At 47.0% G+C, this 7,103-nt stretch overlaps 1 long non-coding RNA gene across 1 annotated transcript; it reads right to left on the bottom strand.

The window, feature by feature from the left end:
- Nucleotides 1-803: 803 nt before the first annotated feature.
- Nucleotides 804-3,688, bottom strand: LOC143269655 (uncharacterized). The gene is made up of 2 exons (XR_013046235.1): nt 3,204-3,688; nt 804-1,172 (listed from the first exon to the last, which is right to left on the bottom strand). It is a non-coding gene; the product is annotated as an uncharacterized LOC143269655 (long non-coding RNA).
- Between the last annotated feature and the right edge of the window lie 3,415 nt (nt 3,689-7,103).

The following is a 7,103-nucleotide window of genomic DNA, read 5'->3' as shown; positions in this document are numbered from 1 at the left end:
TTGTATATGTATGTGTGTATGTATGGGTGTGTGTAGTGTGTATGTGTGTGTGTATGTGTATGTGTATGTGTAGTATGTGTGTGTATGGGTGGGAAGGTTTGTGTGTGTATGTGTGTGTGGTATGTGTATATGGGTAAGAGGGTTTGTATATGTGTGTGTGTATGGGTGTATGTGTGTAGTGTATGTATGTATAATGTGTGTGTGTATGTGTGTGTGTGTATGGGTGGGAAGGTTTGTGTGTGTGTAGTGTGTGTGTGGGGGGGGTTGCATGTGTGGAATCCAGATGACAACCTTGATGTCCTTCCTTTTTTAGAGAAGGTCTTTCTCACTGGCCTAGAACTTGCCACAAGGCTAGGCTGGCTGGTCAGCAAGTCCCCAGGATCTGCCTTGTCTGCCTTCCTGGTGCTGGGATTACAATTTTGGCCACATTTTGCCTGCCCTATCCTCATCCCTTCCCTCTCCATACTTCCCCTCCCCTCCCCTCATTCCCCGACCCTTTTCTTTCCTTTTCCTATTTCATTCAATCATTAATGTATGTTCTGGGAATTTAACTTAGGCCCTCCTGTTTGCAAGACAAGGACTTTACTGACTGGGCCATCTCCTCAGCCTCAGAGGCAGCATTTAACCCCAAACCCTCTTCCTCTATAAGAACTGGACTCCATCTCACACTCTGAGAACTCTGTGTGCTCAGGGACTTTTCTCAGGATAAAGTCACAGAAAAGATAGACAGAGGTGGAGCTCTTGGCTGGGCACCCATCACATGCCTGCCATGAATCATCCACTGCCAGGAACTGCTAGGTGAATTTTATTTCTTAATGGGTTTATTGGGATTGGCTTGTTTTTGTGCATGTGCCTTCTTGTTGTAAACAAAACCTCGGACAATTAACTGCTGCTCTCTGGTTTTGAGAGGTATGGGGAGGGGGCCTCCTTGGGAGGTTTTTTTTAGGGTTCAAAGAGGAATGGTAGCAAGCACATGGGAGGTGCTATGGGAATGGCAGTGATTCATGCTTTCATATCTGCTTCCAGTAACTATGCCAAGATTATGGGAACCACTTTCTCATTTCATTAGAGATCTAAGCAGGCATTGGTTTCTTTGGAGACACCAGGATCCAGGTCACTCTTATAGGCCCTCCAGTCCTCCATGAAGAGAAGGTCCCATTACATGGATAAATCTGTGGAGAGAGATGCACAGCTTTTTCCTAGGCCATTGCCTAGGGAATTCCTAAATGGAATTCCAAAGGGAATTCCAAAATGGGACATTGAGCCTCACATTACCCTGGTCAGGTGGCTAGATAATAATCATTTTTCCTAGACTGTTTTCTCAATGGCTGATTGAGAACTAAGGTTCTGCTGGACCACAAGAGGGAGTTGGGCCAGGAAGCACTGTGTTACAATGGAGCCAGGGAAAAGGAAAATAGCTTCTATTTCTTTTAGCTGGGCTCAAAGCAAGCAAGCTATTCTCTCTCATGAGTTACCTTATCAATGCCCTACAAGAGATTTGGAGGCCTGTGGTTACTTGAGGACATTGGTTAGTGTCCCAAGCAGATGCAAAGGGACAAGAGAAGGACAGTTGCCAGGAGTGTTCTTTGGATACTGAGGCATTTCCCATACAAAGTAATAGATCCGGAAACACTGTAGATGCCTTTAGGCTAACCTTGGTCAACGAAGGCAAAGCATGTGAGTATCCGTCAGGGAATACAAACCTCGCAGGACTCAAGGGTCCTGACCACTGATTTAGAATTACAACGTTTTAGATGTGGGGTTTCACAGCTGTCCCATCATGGCTCTGAGAAGCTGTGGCTTTCCCCCACAGGAAAATCTTCAAGGCGCTAGTGGAGGCACATGGCTGTTCATCAATGTCGGTTAAAGGAGAAGCGAAGGAGCAGAGGGAATTTATTGGCTCAAGTCCTTGAGAAGACCGTGGTGGACCTGGATTTCAGGCATAGCTGGCCCCTCTATCACCCTCTTTCCATCTCATATCCTTGCTCACACAGCCTGGCTTTAATTGCTGGGGACTTTCATGTAACACAAATTTTAAAAGGTCTTAGAAATAGAAATAACCCAGGCCAGATATTGGGGTGAAAACTGAGAGATCAGAGAGACGGAACAGGCCACAGCCAACCTCACCTCGCCAACTCCTCAGCTGATCCTGTTTCCTCAGACAGGAAGCCTCTGAGTCCTCACCCAAAAGGGTCTTAGCTTAACTGCTGCTAAAAGCCTCTAGTTCCTGATCCTCAGCCTCAAGAGAGCAAGTTCCTGTCTCCTCACGCCTTACATACCTTTCTGTGTCCTGCCATATTACTTCCTGGGATTAAAAGTGTGTGTCTTTCCCAAGCAAAGACATGAGATCTCAAGTCCTGGGATCAAAGGTGTGTGCCACCACTGCCTGGCTCTGTTTCCAATGTGGCCATGAACTCACAGAGATCCAGACAGATCTTTGCCTTTCGAATGATAGGGTTAAAGGCATGTGTGCCACCACTGTCTGGCCTCTATGTCTAATCTAGTGGCTGTTTTGTTCTCTGATCCCCAGGTGCTTTATTGGGGTGTACAATACATCAACCACACTTCCGGGTGACGAAGATAGCCACCAGTGCTTCCCAGTTATCACTAGAAAGACAGACAAACAAGCGATCCAACAAACAAAAAGGATTCCAGTGACCAAAATATCTGACAAGACGCAGCTTGCAGAAGGAAGGGTTTATTCTGCTTACAGTCTGAAGGGACACAGTCCGCCCTTGTGCGGAAGGCACGTGGCAGAAGCGTGAGATGGCTGGCGGCGCTCTATCTACATCCAGGAAGCAGAAAGTGTCTAGGAAGTAGAGCCGGGCTACAGGACTTCAAAGTTTGCCCTCAGTGATTCCCTCCTTCCAGGAAGGCTCCAGCTAAAAAGATTACACAATCCTCCAATGTAGCGCCACCAGCTGGGGACCAAGTGTGCAAACACAGGAGCCCGTGTGGGGGGAGGGCATTTCACCTTCAAACCACAACGGAAGGGTATAAAATTTTTTTCCTTCCTCACAGGGTCTCACAACCTAAGCCAGGCTGGCCACACACTTGCAGCAGTTCTCTTGGCCCAGGGGCCAAAGCACCTGGGATGTGGGCGGTATCTTGGGTGTTAAGGCCGTCTAAGCACTGGGATCACAGATACAAGCCGCCATATTGGTCTTGTCTCTTTGGAAAATAATTCTGCCTAAGGCACATACCTCTGGGAAAGAGAGCCTTGAGCAGCTCTCCATGAATAGGCGGCTGAGTTGCTTAGTATCCTTGACCTTGGCTATGACAGCATAGAGCCATAACACGGAATCTGCCTTCAGAGTGTCCCATCCATCCACCATGTTGGTACTTCCTTTTCCTCTCAGCCCTTGCAATGCCGGGCATGGTTACTAGGACTGCAAGATGTTTCTAATTTTTTTTTAATTAAAAAGGGACCAATGTTGCAAACCTGCTGATCTCCTAAACGGTGTCTGTCCTTTGAGCCAGCATGGAAGGCTGTTGATGGTTCTTTGTTCACAATGGTGTGTCTGGTTAGGAGATCATGTCTCTGTAGATGCTGGAGCTAGAAGGATCCTTAAAATAATCTGGTCCTTCATAAAAGAGGAAAAATGAACTCTAAGGTCACCAGAGATCATGGAGCTATTGACTGCTAATCAGGCTTCAAACCCAAGTCTCTTGATTTCTGGTTCCCTTTTCTTTCATTTACAACATTGTGACCTCACATATGATCTTGGCTCTATCATGTACTGTGTGGCTTTTAATCTGGCATTTAATCTCTCTGTTTTGGGCTCATCTGAAGTACAAACGATCTCAGCTGCTGACCTCACAGAGTTATATTAAGAAACAAATGAGATTTTTGCCCAGAAAGTGCTTTTCTAAATGCCAGGCCCACATAATTAATCGTTCAGTAAAATTAGAGTTTTAATTTGTGTTTTTTTGGTGTTGGGGTTGATCCCGGGGCCTTGTGCATGTTAAGCACTTCTTTGACCAGTAAGTTATGTCCCAGCCCTATAGGTTAAAAAAAAAAATCAATCCTAACAATTGGTCAGGATCACTTTACATTCTGTGAGCATATTCTCCCTAGTTGGGCTTAGAGGAAGGAGAAAGCGTCCTGTGTGGGATGTTTGTGCTGGGAGTTTCCATGCATGCTTACCTTCAATGTTTGCTCAATAGAGTGTTCTGGGGGACCCTAGGTTTTCCCTGACTGAGAAAAGTAATCCAATCTCTTCAGGCCAAGGTAACAGCGATAGTTAACAAAATGCTAGGGTGAGATCATCACAATGTCGTTCTTTCCAGCAGAAGGTGGGCAATCTCAGCTAACAATGGCTGGTGGGTACGAGGGAGCTTGGATCTTGGTCTGGGTTATTGGGAGACTTCCAGTCAACTCTGGGAGATGGCTGCGTGTTTGGCCCCTAGCCAGGATTCCCCTTGGCAGCCCCTCCCCACTCCGGCATGTGGTCCACCCTCACATGGAGGACCTCCTGCCCCTGCGAGTGAGTGGGGTACTGGTGGAGGAAAGGGGCAGGGGCCAAAGCACCTGGGATGTGGGCAGCATCGTGGGTGCTAGACAGGCTGGTTGAACACTATTGTCTTCTAGATTCTGCTTGGGCTTAGGGCTCCAAACTGGAAGCTTCCCACGGGTGAGATCAGCTAAGTGAAAACTGTAACCCTAACACAATGGGTTTGTATCTGGATGAGTGCAGAGCCAAAGTAAGCATGGCCACGACGAGGGTGTGGAGAAAGACTTAACACCTGCAAGATGTAAAGGAAACCCAGCCTTATATCCAAAACAATGCCCTCTCCCAACAAAGGAAGCTTGAGGATTTCGTGTAGCGGGCCCCTACATATTCATATAGGAATGCACTTTAGGGGTGGGCACATTCCTGAGCGTGCTCAGCTAAGGAGTGTATTTTTGGTCTGCTCATTTAAGGTGGTAACTGAAGAAGGAAAGAAAGGAGACTTTTTTCTTCTCTCTCTCTCTCTCTCTCTCTCTCTCTCTCTCTCTCTCTCTCTCTCTCTTCAAAGGTTAACAGTGCTGACTGCAATGCCTCTGAGCTTGCCCACCTTACATCATGAAGTTTTAGCTGAAGAGGAAGGACAGGATCCTGCCTTGCTTAGCTGTGAACAAACGCTGCTTCGGTGTCTCTGCAGTCGAATGATTGAAAACCAAAGCAGAGAGAGTATCACCCTAAACACAGTTAGGCTGAAGCTCCTGCCTTCGGTCACTGTGACACTTGGCCCCACGTTGGGCGACACCTCTTCCTTTGTAGAAGGAACCAGAGGGAAACTCAGAGGCGCCTACGTCGTTCCTCTATTGCCAGCGTAGACTCCAGGGTTGAATGTGATCCTAGGTGTTTTATCCTTTGAGTTCTGAGCTAATGACGGTTTGGTTCTAACAACTTTTAAGCATCAGAGAAGACCTTTCTATGGGAGATATTTTCAAGTACATGCAAAAGAGGAGATTATTATGTAATCGTGAATCACTTACCTGTCACTTAAGCTTCAACCACTGTCAGCATTCCGTCGAGGTGAGACTTGGAAAACTTTCGTTTTGATTGTTGCTTTAACTCTTTAAGATTTTCTCTATACTTGTGCACTTTTTAATAGTGCCCTTGAGCGTGATGGCTCCTCCTCACTGTTGGCTGGATTTAGAACCACCTAGGGGATGGAGGAACCATTGGTGTTGCTTGCCCGTTTTTTTTTTTTTTTTTTTTTTTTTAAGATTTATCTAATTACACTTGTGGATTTGGGGCAGATCCACCCTGAATGTCAGTGACACCATCCCCTGGGCTGGGGGTTGACTTCATGGAATAAAAGATAAGGAATGAGAAAGCCGGCCTCAGGGCTGGCAGCCCCACCCCACCCCACCCTCTCTGCTTCCTGACCATTGTAACTTAAACTGCTCTGCGCCACATGCCGTCCCTGCCACCGTGGCTCATGGCTCCAAAACTGAGTGAAATGAACCTTTCTCCCCTTGAGTTGTTCCTGACAGGCATTTTGGTCATAGCAATGAAGAGTGACACAACACGTTAATCCCATGTCTGTAAAGGCACCACACACCCGTGCAGTGGTCAAACCCTTCCAGCCGTATGGTTTGTGATGACGTGTTCAGGGAAGGACGCCCGCCCTACAGTTGGGAAGCACATCCCGTGTGCAGAGTGGACCCGGTAGCCCTGTGTTGCGCACCCTCATCGGCTTCCGTTGCCTTTAAGGAGAGTTCTGCAAGGACCCACTGTCCACCTTGCTTTCTCCTCTCTGGCGGCAACTGTCTCGTGCCCACGTAGAGTGCGCACTGTGCACAGCACACCTAGTGGTCCATGTTTGCGCCTGCCTATAGCCTTTGCATATTCTTCCTGTTACAGCTCCCCATCTGGGTATGATACCACTTTTTTTTTTTTTTTTGGTTTTTGGTTTTTCGAAACAGGGTTTCCCTGTGTAGCTTTGCGCCTTTCCTGGAAATCACTCTGTAGCCCAGGCTGGCCTCGAACTCACAAAAATCCACCTGCCTCTGCCTCCCAAGTGCTAGGATTAAAGGTATGCGCCACCACCACCCGGCTGATAGCACTTTTTTTTTTTTTTTTTTTTTGGTTGGAGCTGAGGACCGAACCCAGGGCCTTGCACTTGTTAGGCAAGCGCTCTACCACTGAGCTAAATCCCCAACCCCTCACGTTTTTTTTTTTTTTTTTTTTTAAACAAAGTCTTTGGTCCTTTCCAATCCAATCTGGGTTTTCTAGTGACATGTTCTTACAAAATTGCATTCTTCCCTTATTTTAATCTCATCTTAATCTGTCACGATGGACTCATCTCGGTGATGGCAAATATCTCTCCATCCTTTCAGAATACAGCCTCTAAGACGGCCACCTCTCCACTGTCTATGAAGTGCCCAGAATACAATAGATGCTCAACCAATCCTGTGGACTAGCTGGATGCTACATTGTCGTTCGAGGTTAAAACAGTACAAAGGTAAGATGAGAGCCTTGTAAACCAGCTGCCAGATGAGTCACCCTTGCAGTTCAGTGCTGGGAGAGATAAGAAACAATGCAAGAAAACAACTCAAGTTCACAGGCAGTGCATGGTTAACTGCCAAACAAACACTGATGGAGAAGCAT

This window comes from Peromyscus maniculatus, chromosome 20, assembly GCF_049852395.1.
Source record: "Peromyscus maniculatus bairdii isolate BWxNUB_F1_BW_parent chromosome 20, HU_Pman_BW_mat_3.1, whole genome shotgun sequence".
Lineage (NCBI taxonomy): Eukaryota > Metazoa > Chordata > Mammalia > Rodentia > Cricetidae > Peromyscus > Peromyscus maniculatus.
This window is presented reverse-complemented; position numbering and strand designations above follow the sequence as displayed.